Below are 17,137 nucleotides of genomic sequence, written 5' to 3'. Positions count from 1 at the left end.
GCGAGGAGGTTATGTGGCGTAAGCTACAGACTGGAGTATTCCCGAACCCCCAGCTTTACAGCAAGTGGCACCCGGAAATTTTTAGCCCCAGGTGCAAACGTTGCGATGGCATAGCGGACATGATCCATATGATATGGACGTGTCCTAGATTTGGAGAACCTGACCGAACAGATGAGTCCTGGGAGGCACTACTTCTCAAGCAGGACGAAAAAGGGCAACGAGAAGTCATCCGTCTTGCCCTGGCCGCTGCTAAGATCCAAGGGATCCAGGTCGACGGCTGAGGGGGAGGACATGGTTGGGACAGAGCTTCGCCTCGGATCCTCACCAACCTTTAGACGGGTGCAATAAATGTTATTTCTCTCTCTCTCTCTCTGGGATTATTAGGTGTGTTGCGGTCTTTTCCTCTTTTGTTTGTTTTGTTGGGGATTTAGTCAACACGGCAGGTAGTTTCGTGAGTGGCTGTTATGGGAAATTCGTGCCCCGTTAATATGGACGACCCGAATTATGAACAGTTCTTATGGGGATAATATTGTTTTCAATGTACTTATGCCTCGTTAATATAGAAACTCGCTGTCTGAACAATGGACAGAGGAAGAAGGCATACAGCCCACTTGGGCCCATATATTTTTGTCTCGTTAATATGGACATCGTTTGAAAAAAGCAGGGGAGTCCGAACGCAAGTTAAAGAAGGGCGCGTAGGCCGGGAACCTATGCGACAGCCGACACGGCCGGATTCCTGAACGAGTCCTGTGGAGTTGGAAAGAACGAAAGCGGGCGTGTCGTCGTTTTAGGAGTGGGAGGGGCGCAAGAACGGAAAGGAACGTACAGAGTAAACCGAGGGTCAGCTAAGTAAGGTAGACCCCGAAAGGAGGGAACCGGGAGATTTCTAGGTGCAGCGGCAGCGCCGAAACGAGAGGCCGCTGTCGGGAAAACAGCAACATGTGGTCGCAATACATTCTGCTGAACGTGAAAAGAGAGGCCGGTAAAAGCGTAAGAAAGAAATAGTAGGAAGAAAGACAAGCATCAAAAAGTGGAGGTGGGAACTGAAGTTTTTCTTTCCCAAAACACAAAGTGTGTTCCATGAAGCCGTTAACGCTTTTCGGTCAGAGTTAAGACGCTCACGAAGTAGAGCGACAAAAGAGAGGCGGCGAGCAAGCAACCAGGACCGGGCGTCCCGTCCTGGACGCCTTTCCTTTCATGCTCCTGGTTTTCGTCACTGCTGCGCTGCCGAACTGCCACACTTTGCGCCCCAGGGTCCGCATGTCGGCTCACCTTAAGTCAACGATGCGGCCTTGACAAGGTGCTCTTCGTGGTCGGCTAGCCGTGGTTCTAAACTGTACTTCAGCTTGCAGTGTTTGTTTCATAGGAACACAAACAAACAGCGCAGGAAAGGGCTGTTCGATAGCCCTCAGCAGCCTGCCAACTTGGCTCCCTCGCTTCCTTACATAAAGTACAAGGCAGAAAAAAGTGAATCAGAAGAACGGAAAGGCAGGCAGGTAACTAGGAAAAAAGAGTACAAAGAATCAGGAGCCAGTAACCCTCAACTTTAATCTGACTTTTGGCATGGCGGGAGTCAAACGCAAAAGAACGGAGCTGAACGCAGGCGCGAAGCGGGACATCTGTGAATACAAGCGGCAAAAGCCATCTCAGTCAATCCAAGCCGTGAGGGACTGGACCCAAGTTCAACTAGGCCTCAGCCTCGCCAGGTCCACGGTAGCATCGGTACTACAGGACTCCGATAAATGGCTCAACGTCGGCATCACAGCTTCAGCCACAGTCCGACAGCGCCCAGCACAGTTCGAAGAAATGGAGTCAGCCTTGTTAATGTGGTTCGAGAATGTGCGCGTGAATGGTGCTGTCGTGAGCGACGAAATGCTTCAACAGAAGGCTCGCTGCCTCGGTAACATTATGGGTGCGTACCGTTCCTTCTTCTCCGTCTTGATAGGTTTTACCTGTGATGACTTACGAATTTGTGTTCAGTAAAACAGGGTGATGTTTACTGAGAAAAATTATTCTACACCATGTCTAGGCATTACTAACTTCAGCTACTCAGAGGATAGTTGACAAGATTTAAGAACAGACATGACATTTCGGGTCGACGGATTCATGAAGAAGGGGGTACACATCGACAGCTCGGCTGTTTTTAATCACAAATTAAATTTAAAAAGCAGTCGTTAGTTATAAAGTTTTTCTAAAAAAATACTTTTCGTTTTTATTGATGACTCGTTATTATGGATGATTCGCATTATGGACAGTTTTGATCAGAAACCAAAGTAAAAGTGTCCATACTAACGAGGCGCGACTGTATTCCCATTTTTTTCCCACTTTAATGTAATCGGTCGCAAGACAATGTACAGTGTATTAAAAAAAAGCTTGGCAATCATCAATTTGTTTTTTGCGAATTAAAAAGAGCATATCGTCATTGTTGTCGTCGTCACTAGGGTCAACATCATTTGTCTTTTCAGTATATAGTAAGAACTGGCTTGTTTTATTTCTAATACGGATTTTATTCATGTGGGTCGGATAGGATAAACTCTTTGTATTGCATTATGGGCCTATGCGTACTAATGTGGTACCCATGTAGGCCTCAGAATAAAACGGACCAAAAAAAGGGTAGGCGAGGAGGGGGAGAGGATTGCCACTTTAGTGCAGAATTGGACATGGAGTTTCTGGAGTTTTTCTGCTTTTATCCGGGATATTAATTGTTGCATAAATTTAGGAGTAAAATACAGCCTTCATACGACGAAATTCTGGCTTGCATATATATCCCAGGATTACCGAGAAATGTATATTTGCTTTAAGTTACGGTTTAAATTAACGATATTTTTTTTTTTTTTTTGAGGTCGAGCGCCCGACCTCAACCTCACATTCTGAGTTTGAAGCGAGGTTGAGTGAGGTCGCCAATAGTCACCTGAAAAGTAAGGTCAGGGCGCCTGGGGGACCTCAACCTCAATTTATGAGGTTGAGGTTGAGTGAGGTCGCCAAATATTTTTTGAGTTTGAGGTGAGGTCGAGGTTTTTGAGGTCAAATGCCCACCTCTGCTTTTGCATATGTGATCGTTTTACCCAGCACCTCCACCAGAATGTCACGTACACTGTGATTCAGGATACGAATCAAGGGGCAAGGGGTTAGCGCGGACACAACGGCAGCAAGCAGCATAGACTCAAACGCGCAAGCGACACTTCGTCGTCTTTCAACTTCGTCTTCCTTCACTCAGTCATGCGCCACCTGGCAACGCTAGGTGGCAATATTCCGCCACTCTGGGTATTTCATGACCTTGTATTTTAAGGTCATGATCAGTTGAGCCGTTAAAAATCATCAGACCCGACTTAAACTGAAGCCTAGAGCGTACACTTCGTCCCTGCAATACTTACCTAGAGTTTGCAAGTCTTCCTGGCTATCTGCTAACACAATATTGTCTGCATTCATTAAACCGGGGAGGCGCTGCTCTACGACCTTTCCGCCTAATCTATACAGGCTAAAACCTAGGTTACTTTCTTGTATCCTCCGTTCCATATTTCACATATAAAACATGAACAGCAGCGGTGATAGAGGACAACCCTGTCTTATATACCTTGACAGCGTCCGTACTTCTTACCACTTCCCATGTAATTTCTACTTTGTTATTCCGGTATATTTCCTGTAGGAAATTTGTTATCTTATGACCGATGCCTTCTTCTTTTAACATGTTCTACAGGAGTTTCCTGTTTACGTTGTCGTACGTCCCGTTTATGTCCAGTTAGGCGAAATACTGAGGTCTGTTTTCCACTCTAGATATTTAGATGCATTGGGTAAGCAGGCTATCATCTAAGCGCCTACCATTTCTAAAGCGGTTCTGAAGTTCTTCGAGTATCTTGTTACTTTCTACCCATGCTTGCACCTTTAATTTTACCGCCTGCATGGCCAACCTGTACATAACAGATGTTATGGTAATCGGCCTGTAGGATTTGATGTGCATCCTATCTTCTTTCCCTTTATAAATCAAATTCATTTTACTGCCGCCAGATGTCGGGAATTTGCTTATTCGTTATGACTGTTTCCAAATTTTAACATTTTCTTCTTGGACCAAGTTCGTTAATCAGCCTGATCGGAATTTTATCTATTCATCTCACTGCCTACAAGCGCGCCGCCTCCGGTGCCAAGAAATGATGGAACAGAAGAGAAGCGTGGTTTCCCACATGGAGGTTAAAAAAACTCCATGTTCTCCATCGAGTCCGGCCGTGGCCTGGTCGAGAAAGGGGAAACAACCTGGGCCAGGGGGCGCAGCGCCGCTCTGTGCGTTAACTGTGCGTTAGCACCCTTCATTGAAACCTCCGCGCGGCATGGCCGTGTCGTCTGCTCCGCGCTGCATTTCAGCGCGTGATTACGTGCGCGCGCGCGGTTGTTACTATTCTCCAGCCGCGTCCTGGCAGTTTTTATTTTTTTGCGATGTTTATTGTCTCAGGGCATAAAAAATGCTAAGAAGGATGAAGGGCGTGGTCAAATAAATGAATAAACGTTGGCTGATGTTCATTGCCGCCATCGCGTTCCAAGAAAGGGGGTAAAAAAAAGTACAATTATATAATTACAGCGCGTTTTTTCGTACAACTTATGTGGTAAACAGTAACGGGATGGTTGTCGGCCTTTTTTTGTTAAAGGCAACTCCGGCGATTTTTTTATCATACTGAGTTAATGGCTTATTTATATTGCTTAAGGCTTGGTCATCACAGTAAGCGATTACATTTTTACATTACATAAGCAATAATTTCAAATAATCAAAAAAACTTAATCAAAATTTAAACTCCCGCGCGGGACCTGGAGGGCACTGCAAGGCCTTGGGCACTGCCTTGCGTGACGTCACATGGTGACGACACAGGCGTGCAGCCGCGCCGCACGCACCCGTTTCCGTTCTGCCGATGTGTGCGAACGTCAATCGTTGTCGCGTACGGCATCACGTGAAACATATTGTCACGTACACGGTGATTCAGGATGACAACGATAGCTTTTATGACAGGGGGTTAGCCCAGACACAACGACAGCAAGCAGCACAGACGCAAAAACGCAAGCGACACTTCGTCGTCCTTTCAACTTCGTCTTCCTTCACTCCTCAGTCATGCGCCACCTGGCAATGCTAGGTGGCCATACTCCTATTTCCGAAAAAAAAAAAAAAAATAAAAAAAACGAAGAAGGCCGGAAAGGTGTGAAAAACAAGACAGTGGTCACAGCGGGCGGCCGTACTTAACGTGGGTAGTATAAATCTTCAGCCGCACAATGTGCACGATGTTGGAGCAAGCTTTTTGACGTTTTGGTCGTGCGACGCAGTCTGGATTAACTTCATAACTGAGATCACTCACACGACGCAACACTTTGTACGGCTAAAGTAGCGAGAAAGGAGTTTCTCTGACAAGCCTGGACGGCGAACTGGTGTCTATACGCCCTGACTTGGTCCCCAGGTTTGTAGTCAACCTGGCGGTGCCGGAGATTGTAACAGTGCGCGTCAGAGGTCTCGTCCCAGGTCTTGTGCTGCACATCGACGTACATTGACATGTCCGCAATCGTCTTATTCAACTTTTCGGTAAAGCCATTACCCTGTGCATGGTACGCTGTGGTCTTGCGATGGGTCGTGCAACTCAGCTCAAATATGTGGTCGATGAGCTGCGAAGTGAAAGCTGTCCCTCTGTCAGTAAGGACGTACGAATGGGCGCCATGCCGCAAGACGATGTTGTGCATGAAAAACTCGGCTCCTTCGGAAGCTGTGCCACGAGGGATTGCCTTTGTCTTAGCGTATCGAGTCAAGTAATCAGTAGCGACTACTATGCTTTTGTTTCCCGCCTGCGAGAAAGGGAAAGGGCCAAGGAGATTCATGCCAATTTGTCGAAAGGAATACGTGGTGCTCTAACGGGCTTGAGAAATCCGGCAGGGTTCAGGGGAGCTGTCTTACGGCGCTGGCATTCTCGATAGCTTCTTACATAGCGTTTCACAGCTGCGGAGAGTCCTGGACAGTAATACGTGTTGAGCGCTCGAGCAAGCGTCCGTGAGAAACCCAAATGACCAGACGTCGGTTCGTCGTGGCATGCAAGGAGAAAATCCGCACGGAGCTCGCATGGCACTACCAGAAAGTAAGCTCTTTCCTGGCCTTGGGGGTTCCTTTTATACAAGACGCCTTGCCGCATACAGAAGGAACCAAGGTGTCGAGGGAGGGTCATATCACGCCCTTCCAGATAATCGATGACTGAAAGGATGTCTGGATCAGCTCTTTATCGATCCAGCTTAGATGCGCATAGGGCTCCTAGAAAGCCGCTATTGTCATCGGCTGCATAATCGTCAGTGTCAACGGGTGCTCGTGACAGCGTGTCGGCGTCTTCGTGTTTGGCGGCCTGACTTATAAACAATAGTTATGCCAAACTCTTGAAGCCGTAAACTCCAGCGTGCAAGTCGTCCAGATGGGCCTCGCAGATTTGCAAACCAGCACGAACAATGATGGTCCATGACGACTTTAAATGGTCGGCCGTAAAGATAGGGGCGAAACTTCATAATGGCCCACACGACCGCAATGATTTTTTTTTCCGACGTGTAGTAGTTCGTTTCGGCACGAGAGATAGTGCGACTAGCATAGGCTATTACTCGCTCAATCCCGTCTTGATGCTGAACGAGGACCACGCCAAGACCGATGCTGCTAGCGTCAGTGTGCACCTCAGTGTCAGCCACTTCATCGAAGTGCACCAGAACAGGGGATGTTTGAAGGCGCTCGCGAAGCAAAGAGAAGGCCGTCTGCTGCTCAGAGTTCCACACAAAAGAGGTGTCCTTCCTTGTGAGGTGCGTCAGAGGTTCCGTAATCTGAGAAAAGTCCGCAATGAACCGCCGATAATAAGCGCACAGGCCCAGAAAGCGTCAAACAGCCTTCTTGTTAGCTGGAACGGGAAACCGTGCGATGGCAGCAGTTGTATCGGGATCCGGGCGCACCCCGTCAGCGCTCATAACATGGCCAAGGAACTTGAGTTCTGTATACCCGAAGTGGCATTTCTGGGGCTTTAGCGTGAGATCAGAACGGAGGGCTTCTAGGACAGCTCGAAGATGTTTGAGGTGTAGATCAAATGTTCAGGAAAAAAACAACTACGTCGTCCAAGTACACATTACAGATCTGCCACTTGAGGCCAGTGAGGACGGTGTCAATCATCCATTGGAATGTAGCCGGAGCAGAGCACAATCCAATTCAGAGTACTTTTCATTCATATAGGCCATAAGGAGTGACAAATGCGTTTTTTTTCTCGGTCTCTTTCATCCACTTCGATTTGCCAATAGCCGCTTTTCAAATCAATAGATGAATACTTAGCACTTCGCAATCTGTCCAGTGAGTCATCGATGCGCGGCAACGGGTATGCATCTTTTTTTGTCACTATCACAGAATAGGCGGCATCCATTAATTTGCCCATGTTGCATATATACACACGCGGAATTGTTGTTCTGTAAACCCCATATGTTCACGAGACCTGTATATGTGACCACCGGTCGGGCGCGTAAGAACGCGTACTTGCACGTTGCCTCGGAACAGTATAGCTTTCCCTGTGTTAGCTCCAACTCTCTCCATGCTCGAGCAGAAGGGTACGTGCTGCCTCTGTCGTAGGTTCCTCACTCAAAGTCAAAGTATAGAGCTTCCTTTGTATAACCGTATATTCTTTTTCCCTGGCAGTGTGACCCCCAGAAGAATTGAAGTTGGGGGTGTACGTGACTGTTGTTTTTGTTGTGCGTTATGTTTTTCAGACTTAAGATGGCGGCCATGCAGTGCTTAAAGTGCGGTGTGTCTACGTGCGCCTTCCTCTGTGAGTGACTACTTTGTGCGCTCTAAGTGTGTGTTTTGTTTCGGACTCCGACCCTGTGCACAAGGCATCGTCGACAGGAGTTTAAAAAGGAGCCGCCGAGGCCCCAAAGTCAGTCCGCCCAGTTCGCTCCCGAAGAAGGAAACCCGAGCTGCCGCGTGCTCCCGGGGAGGACCCGAGCGCCGCCGCCGCATCCTTAGACCGCAATATAGTGCCTAGAATATACTGGTTAGTGTGCCGAGGGCGCGCGCTCGCGTGGCCGCCGCGGTGATGCCTTCCCGCCGCCACCGCGGGGCGGCGCTACCAATAGCTAAGGTGCTAACGCTGCGCGTTCGCGGCCTTGGCAGCATAGGCGGCATATAGGTCCATATAGCGCGCTGCGCTTTTCACTACGAAACCTGTCTCTTGACGGTTTGAGCGCACTTTTTGTCTAAAAACAGTCTTGGTGGAAGGCAATTGTACCGTCCTAATACTGTGCGAAGAAAATCATACGCTGAAATAGCGCTCGAGGAAGCGTTTAACAAATACTGTCGGGTCTGCTATATCTGCTATATCTTACTGTTTTATTTATTCAGCTGAACCGGATAAGGTGTTAAGCAGAACACATATTGCCTTTCTGATATCCAGCGAGACAAGAAATTTGAAACAAGCATCTAAAGTTGACACGTTGGTCGCAATACTTTGTTTTGATTAAACGATCGAGTCCGGGCCGGGTTCAATATATTCACCACCACCACCATCATCATCATCATCATCATCATCATCATCATCATCAGCCTGATTATACCCACTGCAGGGCAAAGCCCTCTCCCATATTTCTCCACTAGCCCGGTTCTGTGCTAGCTGCATCCACTTGACCCCTGCGAACTTCTTAATCTCATCCGCCCACCTAACTTTCTGCCGCCCCCTGCTACGCTTTGCTTCCATTGGAATCCAGTTTGTTACCCTCAGCGACCATTGGTTATCCTCTCTTCGCACTGCATGGCCTGCCCATGTCCATTTCTTCTTCTTAATTTCCACTAGAATGTCGGTAACTTGAGTTATTTCTCTGACCCACTCTGCACGCTTTCTATCTCTTAATGTTACCCCTACCATTTTTCGTTCCATAGCCCTCTGGGTTGTCCTCAACTTAAGTAGAACTCTCTTGGTTAGCCTCCACGTTTCAGCCCCATAGGTGAGTACAGGCAAGATGCAACTGTTGTATACTTTCCTCTTGAGCGATATATAGTGCTATGAAATATTCCGATGACGATTTTATTTGATCTGGAGCCACTCGATTGCGATCCATGCATCGCGATCGCGGATGTAGGGTATCGTATGCATCTTTTGAGTGAGCGTTCATGTCAGCTCATATCCCAGGTGGTTGTCCCGAATAATGGCAACTATATATTCTCAATCGCGATCTAACCCGGAACGGATCGACGAAGACTGTTATTGTCCGTGTGACACAGGTATCAGAAAGTACCCTTAATATTTTACACTGTTCATTAATCCAACTTTGAATTTTATTTACTCTTCGGTCTTTTTTTATGGTCCATGGTATATCGCGATGCCGCGGTCAAGTGCTACGAACGTCAATACGGGCCTCATGCTTTCGGATAGGTTACGTCGACGTTTCTGCACTTCAGTCATGCTTATTGCTAAGGTGATATATATCAAGTTAGTGACGTTTCATAGCGTCACATATATGCTACAGAAAAGAAGGGCGATCTTGCTTTTTCGTAACATATGGCACGCGCGCATGTTTTTAAAGATCGCATGCGACAATAAACACAAGCAGTCTGAATCTGACTTCAGTTTTTGTTCTTACTCTTTATTCATGTGTTTTATTAGGAAGTGACTTAATTGTTGCTTCATACATAAATGATTAATATGCGGTGTGCTTTCTTTTGTAACAGGAGGAAAGGCAAGAAACAAAAGTGTGTGATTCTATCATTGATTCTTTCTTTTTACAAAGTCTACAATACAGTAAAATTTGAGCAAAAAGGCGCAGCAACAATAAACAAGTAAAAATATAGAACTGCACCACTAAAGGTTTTGGAGGAATTCCGCACATATGACACCGTAATAATTTTAAAGTAGTATGATACCAATTTTTTTGTGGTGTTTTTTTTTTCACTTGCTAATGATGCGCTAGATATTCCTGTACAATTCTCCACGTGGTTTTTCGCTTGCCACCGCTAAGTAATTTATAATTAATTTTACTTTCTTCACCAGTTTCGGCTTCGCGGTTTCAGCAGCCGAGCGGTTGTTGTACGGTCACAATTGTCTAGGTCACGCGCGGGATTAAAAAAAAAAAAAAAAAAGAAACTTCAACCGCAGACTCACTTATTAGCGCCTCATTTTGCGCTTTCAATAGAGCCACTTGCATCTGCGCTCCTTGCCAGTTTTCTCTTAGCTCTTCTCAGAGCGCGAGAAATGTTGCAGCATTTATTTGGCTGGTTGCATGTTTCCTTCTTTCTGCGCATCTTGCGTAAGCTTCCGCTGGTATTTGCATTAAGCGCAGCTAACCCTTTCAGAGTTGACGGTCAAGCGACACTTTTTCTGCAAAATACATTCCCATGAATGATATGTGCTTCCTGAATCAGCTGGTTGCAGGCCACATCCGGAACAAAGACGTACCCTCCAGTGCACTCTTCCTATAGCTCTTCAGCTTTAGATACTGTTCTATTGTACCTGCTTGTTTTTTTCTTTTCCGAGAATATACACTGGTAGCGTCCACAGAACTGCGTTCAGGCTTCAAGCTTCCAAAAGTTATCATTTTTTCTATGTACAAAGTGGCAAAGTTCTTTTTTATTTTTTCGGCTCGATAACGCGCGTAGGCTACAGAGCCAGCAGGTGCTTCGGTTAATTTGGTCCAAGTTGCAGGGATGTAAATTGTGTCAAACGGATCCTGAGGTTCAAAGCTGCACGTCTGCTGCTGCGGGCATGAGTTCTCGCTCGTCTCTTCTGCTGCCGGCTCCTTGGAAGCATTGTCAAACATCCTTGACGGTCCGTGGCTGTCGTCTGCACCACTGGCATTACTGGCACTACGCTTTTGTCGTTTAGAGGCCGGTTGGTCACAGATGTTCCTCAACTTCCTTTTCGATGTCTTCTTAGGCAGAAGATGGTTCGGATAATAGTCGCATAGCGTTGGCACGGCTTCGGGCTTAAGGCGTGGTCTATCTCTAGCGAGCTCGTTGACGATGCCGTTCACCGTCACTTGAACGTTTTCTCGATGTAGCTCTCCTCAAAATATTTTTCGTAGACAACACACGTTAAGTCAACTTGCGGTCCTGTCTTTTAATCAGCCGCTTCCACTACGCAAGCTGCGCAGGGTCCGGTGGCACACCGAACATAGAAACCTAGTCCTGATTCGAGCGGTAGCCACTCCGACAGAGTGACACGAAACATGTCTTTTCCCTGCCCTGATACTTTATTTTTAGCATCATTAGTCGTTGCAAATTTAATTCTCTCACATGAATGCAAGGAACAGAACGACTAAAACAAAAGAACAGCGCAGACGCGTCCAAAGCGCTCGAACCACTGATGGCTCGGCCAGCGCAACTGCGGCAAATCAAGGGCGCGCCGGCGGCCGACGGCGTCGACGGCACCTTTATTGAGGGGCATTACACCTTTACGATGAGCAGCGCCCCTGGCGGCCAAAGTTGGAAGGCATCACCGGCGCGGCCACCTCCTCCCATTGAGAGACCCCTCCGCAGGGCACACTAGCAAGTATATTCTAGGCACTATAATCGCAAGCTGCACCAGAAGGACCGTCGCCTTTGAGTGCCGCCTGTCTGCGTCGTCCCAGTGATGGATTGCCGCCGCGTTCCCCGGTCAATTGTATGTTCGAAACTGCTCTGAACTGTCTTTCCCTTGCTGTTACTTGGATTGTTACTTCCACCCCGGAAAAGCATGACCCTGTATACGTAATTCGAAGTATTTAATTAGATTGTTGAACATCCGCCTCGCATGCAAGAGGACCGGGGTTCAAATCCCGGTGCCGCGCAATTCTTCATCGGATTAAAAAAACAAATTCCGCGTGTCGATGGAATTGCATAAAAAGGTTTGGGGTGCGACCTGATGCCGGTGAACCCCTCCGGCAACGCACTCCCTCACCAGAACAGGAGTTGGCCACCCTGGTGCAGTAATTGGCCGCAACCTCCTATGATAAGCTCCATAAAACCCCGGCCCTCAGTCCCCAGCGGCTGCGGAACAACTGACCACGGCGGAGGTCAGACCTGTGACGCAGCAGGGGGTGCTAAAAATTCCTGGCTCCGCTGGAGAGGCCGCCATTGGAAACTGACCCTGGCAATGTTTAACGCTAGAACCCTAGCTAGTGAAGCTAGTTTAGCAGGGCTGTTAGAGGAACTAGAGGGTATGAAATGGGATATCATAGGGCTTAGTGAGGTTAGGAGGCCGAATGAGGCATATACTGTACTGAAGGACGGGCATGTACTGTGTTATCGAGGTTTACCAGAAAGGCGACAACTAGGAGTAGGTTTCCTTGTCAATAAGTATATAGCGGGCAATATAGATGAATTCTATAGTATTAATGAGAGGGTGGCAGGCATCGTAATTAGGCTTAAATAAGCTATATAAACTGAAAGTTGTACAGGCCTATGCACCTACATGTAGTTATGATGACCAGGTAGTTGAAAGCTTCTACGAAGATGTAGAATAGGCAATGCGAAAAGTAAAGACGCAGTATACAGTACTAATGGGCGACTTCAATGCCAAGGTAGGGAAAAAGCAGGCAGGAGATCAGGCAGTAGGTGACTATGGCATTGGCTCTAGGAATAGCAGGGGAGAGTTACTAGTTGAGTTTGCAGAGCGCAATAACTTAAGAATCATGAATACCTTCTTCAGCAAACGGAAGAACCGGAAATGGACATAGAAACGTCCTAACGGGGAGACTAAAAATGAAATCGACTTCATAATGTGTTCAACCCCCGCCATTATGCAAGATGTAGAGGTAATCGGGAAAATGCGATGCAGTGACCACAGGATGGTGAGGTCCCGAATTAGCCGAAATGTGAAGAAGGAACGCAACAGATTAGTAAGAAAGAAACCCATCAACGAATTAGCGGTGAGGGGGAGGGCAGAAGAGTTCAGGATCTCGCTACAGAATAGATATTCAGCTCTAAACGAGGATGGCGACATTACCCTAGAAACAATGAACAATAATTTCAGAGATATCATTACTGAATGTGCGGTAGAAGTAGGCGGTAGGATAGTTAGAGAGGATACCGGTAAGCTAGCTGTCTAAGGAGACGAAAGGTTGATCAAGAAACGCCAGAGTATGAAAGCTTCCAATCCAACAGACCAGATTGAATTGGCCGAGATATCAAAGCTAATCAATAAGCGCAAGGCGGCCGATATAAGGAAGTATAACCTGGAGAAAATTGAGCATGCTGTAAAGAACGGGGGAAGCCTTAAAGCGGTAAAGAAGAAATTTGGCATAGGCAAAACCCAGATGTATGCGATAAGGGACAAGGCGGGCAACGTCATCACGAATATGGACAAGATAGTCAAAGTATCCGAGCAGTTCTATACAGATCCCTACAGTAGTCAAAGAAGTCAGGACCGTAACGAGATTGGCGGTAGAGAAAAACAGTCAAACGTTCCACCAGTGACAAAGGACGAGGTCAAGAAAGCATTAGAAATATGAAAAGGGGGAAATCAGCTGGAGAGGACCAGATAACTACAGATTTGCTGAAGGACGGGGGGGGGATATCGTGCTAGAAAAACTGGCCACCCTGTATACGCAGTGCCTGGTGTCATCGACGGTACCGGAACTATGGAAGAATGCAAACATTATCCTCATTCACAAGAAAGGGGACTCTAAGGACCTTAAAAATTACAGACCAATCAGCTTACTGTCTGTTACGTATAAGGTATTTACTAAGGTAATCGCTAATAGAATCAGGACAATCTTACACTACAATCAAGCAAAGAAAGGATCAAGCAGGTTTTCGGAAATGGTATTCTACTATCGATCATATCCATACCATCAATCAGGTGATAGAAAAATGCTCGGAATATAACCAGTCCTTATGCATAGCATTCATTGATTGCGAAAAAGCATTTGACTCAGTTGAAACCTCGGCAGTGATGCAGGCATTGCGAAATCAGGGGGTAGACGAGCCGTACGTGAAAGTGCTGGAAGATATATATAGTGGCTGCACAGCAACCATAGTTCTGCATAAAGAAAGTAACAAAATTCCCATAAAGAAAGGTGTTAGGCAAGGAGACACAATCTCCCCAGTACTATTCACAGCTTGCTTAGAGGAAGTATTCAGAGACTTGGAATGGGAGCAGTTAGGGATAAGGAATACCTCAGTAATCTGCGATTTGCTGATGATATTGCTTTGCTAAGCAACTCGGGGGATGAACTGCAAATAATGATTGGTGACCTAGACAGGAAACGTAGAAAGGTAGGCTTGAAAATCAATGCAGACGGCTAAGGTAATGTTCAACAGCCTCGGGAATTAACAGCAGTTTACATTTGGTAGCGAAATACTGAAAGTAGTAGGCGAATATGTCTACTTAGGACAGGTAGTAACCGTAGATCCGGACCATGAAAAGGAAATAACAAGAAGAATAAGATTGGGATGGAGCGCATTTGGCAAGCATTCACAGATTATGACTAGCAGCTTATCGGTATCGCTAAAGAGGAAAGTATATAACAGTTGTATCTTACCTGTACTCACCTATGGGGCTGAAACGTGGAGGCTAACCAAGAGAGTTCTACTTAAGTTGAGGAGAACCCAGAGGGCTATGGAACGAAAAATGGTAGGGGTAACATTAAGAGATAGAAAGCGTGCAGAGTGGGTCAGAGAAATAACTCAAGATACCGACCTTCTAGTGGAAATTAAGAAGAAGAAATGGGCATGGGCAGGACATGTGGTGCGAAGAGAGAATAACCGATGGTCGCTTAGGGTAACAAACTGGATTCCAAGGGAAGGAAAGCGTATCAGGGGGCGGCAGAAAGTTAGGTGGACGGATGAGGTTAAGAAGTTCGCAGGGGTGAAGTGGTTGCAGCTAGCACAGAACCGGGTTAAGTGGAGAAATATGGGAGGCCTTCGCCCTGCAGTGGGTATAGTCAGGCCGATGATGATGATGATGATGATGATGAAATGCTACATGGCTTGTTTTTTTCTGTTAAAGTTGGGCTTTCCTTCTGTTATTCAAATGGTAACAGTTATCAATTAGAAAGTGTACAAAAAACAAATAGTGGAATAGCAGAGCCACGTGCGATAAATGTAGTAGGTAGCGCCGTCTATAAAATGTAAATTCAATAAAAATGTCGCAGTTCAGAAAAATTACGAGGGTGGCGCTACAAACCGAGATTGAGGGCTACAGACGCCGAGATCGAAACACTGCTGGGAGCTACAAGACCAACTCGGGGCCCTGCAAAGTAAACCCACCCAAGGATACTTTGTGCTATACAGGGCACCCAGCAGTTCGATCTCATCGCCAATAGAGGCTTTACAAAAGTTAGCGCCATCTAGTGAAAGAGACAGAAACTGTGCGCGGCGGCCATGTTTTGTTCAGTCCGCCCGCGCCTCCCATCGAGTACGCTGTCAACGTGCGCCTTCGTGAAACCCGTGCTTAAACCGCAACTTGCATTGGAATAATCACAAGCGATTGTTTCATTTTTTAACATCACAGCAGTCACTGCTAGCACCGAGCTCTAATCGGAATGATGCCAGCATGTTGCTGCGTACCCTTCTGCAGCAAGCTCACCGTCGTAGACGCGCACGGAAACAAGGTATATGCGCGTATGCTACCACTCGTTTGCAATCCTAATCGGTTTTACAAGTGTCACTTGCATCATGTAAAACATTACTGCACGTCCCTCTGACTGGGAGCTAGCTCACAGAACGTGCTATCACCAAAAACAGCAAGGCAAAGAGCACGCACTGCCTGGACACCTTTCCCATTGTCCTGCCAAGCGCCCAGCAGCAGTTCCTCCGACAGAGGCCTCTTGACTAAACGCTTCAAGGAAGCGGCTAGCACACTTCTTTCGCACGCATATGCTGGACACACCAATAATATATGGTCCACAGTCTCTGGGACGCCACAAGTTGAACATTCCGGCGAGTTCATCTGTCAAATTAAATGTAAGTACTTGTGCGTGAAAGCCACGTTTAAACGAAGTCTATGTAGTAAGCATGCCTGGTGACGCGGAATACCACGCGGAACATAAAATTTTAATGTTTGATCGAGCCTTCTTAGACGAATGCGTGCTATGGAGCCTTGTTAACTCGAAGGATAAGCTTATGCCTCGATGGGCGACACGGGAGAAGGAGCAATACATGTATACCGAACGCTATAGTTCAAATACGTTCTTTGAAACCTTTTGGAAGGAAGTTAGAAGTGGAGGTTTCCGAACGCCTGAAGCTAGCGCTCTTCCATTTTTCTGGATTTTCTATCGCTGTGAGCTATTTGTGATCTCGACATCCTTCGGGATGGTGGGCGCACGACCCCTGCGCCCACCCGCCACCATTGTACATGCTGCGGCGTACTCGACGGGTCACCTCAACGTCGCGGACGTGGAGCTTCCAGACTCGGCAGATGACTCCACAGTGACTGAGATGGATTCTGACAGCAGCTACACGCCTGTACAGTCGCGCCGCCTGAAAAGGAAGCTGCGCCGAACATCAATAATGAGTGAGACACCAAAGAAGAATGCTGAAAAGCAAGGGATTTTTTCCGTGGCCTTCGTACCAACAACGGCAACGGCGAATCTGAATGTTATAAACAGACAGCACCTGACCCAGTTTTTCGACCAGCTGGTTCCCGGTGAAGTTGACGAAGTCAGAATTAATCCCTGGAAGAATGTTCTGACCGTGGATGTCCAATCCCAGGCTACAGTGGACAAGCTGAAAGGAATTGGTGCGCTTGGCAACATGCCGGTCCGTTGCTTTCTTGCACAACGGAAAAATACTGCGGGTGTAATTACCGACGTTGACTCCGAGATAAGTGAAAGCGATCTCTGCACGCTGGTCAAATCTGCGGCGCGCATTGTGGATGTTCATCGTTTCGGCCGCTCAAAGTGCGTTAAATTAGTCTTTGAAACTGAATCCCTCCCATCCCACGTTAAAGTGGGCTGTGTGAGACACCCAGTTCGGAGGTATGTTCCAAGACCTGTTCAGTGCCACAAATGCCACAAGGTCGGACATGTGAGTGCCGTTTGTCGAAACGAGGTATCTTGCCGTCGATGCGGCGGTACGCATCCTCATGACATGCCAGACGGAGACTGTCAAGTGTGCGAACTGCTCGGGTGCCCATGAAGCGACGGCTAAGGACTGTCCTAAAATTAGGAACGAAAGACGTATACTAAAGAAGATGGT

Source organism: Amblyomma maculatum, chromosome 1 (assembly GCF_055883805.1).
Source record: "Amblyomma maculatum isolate TAMU_Amacu chromosome 1, ASM5588380v1, whole genome shotgun sequence".
Classification (NCBI taxonomy): domain Eukaryota; kingdom Metazoa; phylum Arthropoda; class Arachnida; order Ixodida; family Ixodidae; genus Amblyomma; species Amblyomma maculatum.
The sequence above is the reverse complement of the archived record's forward strand: the minus strand, read 5'-3'. Positions refer to the sequence as shown.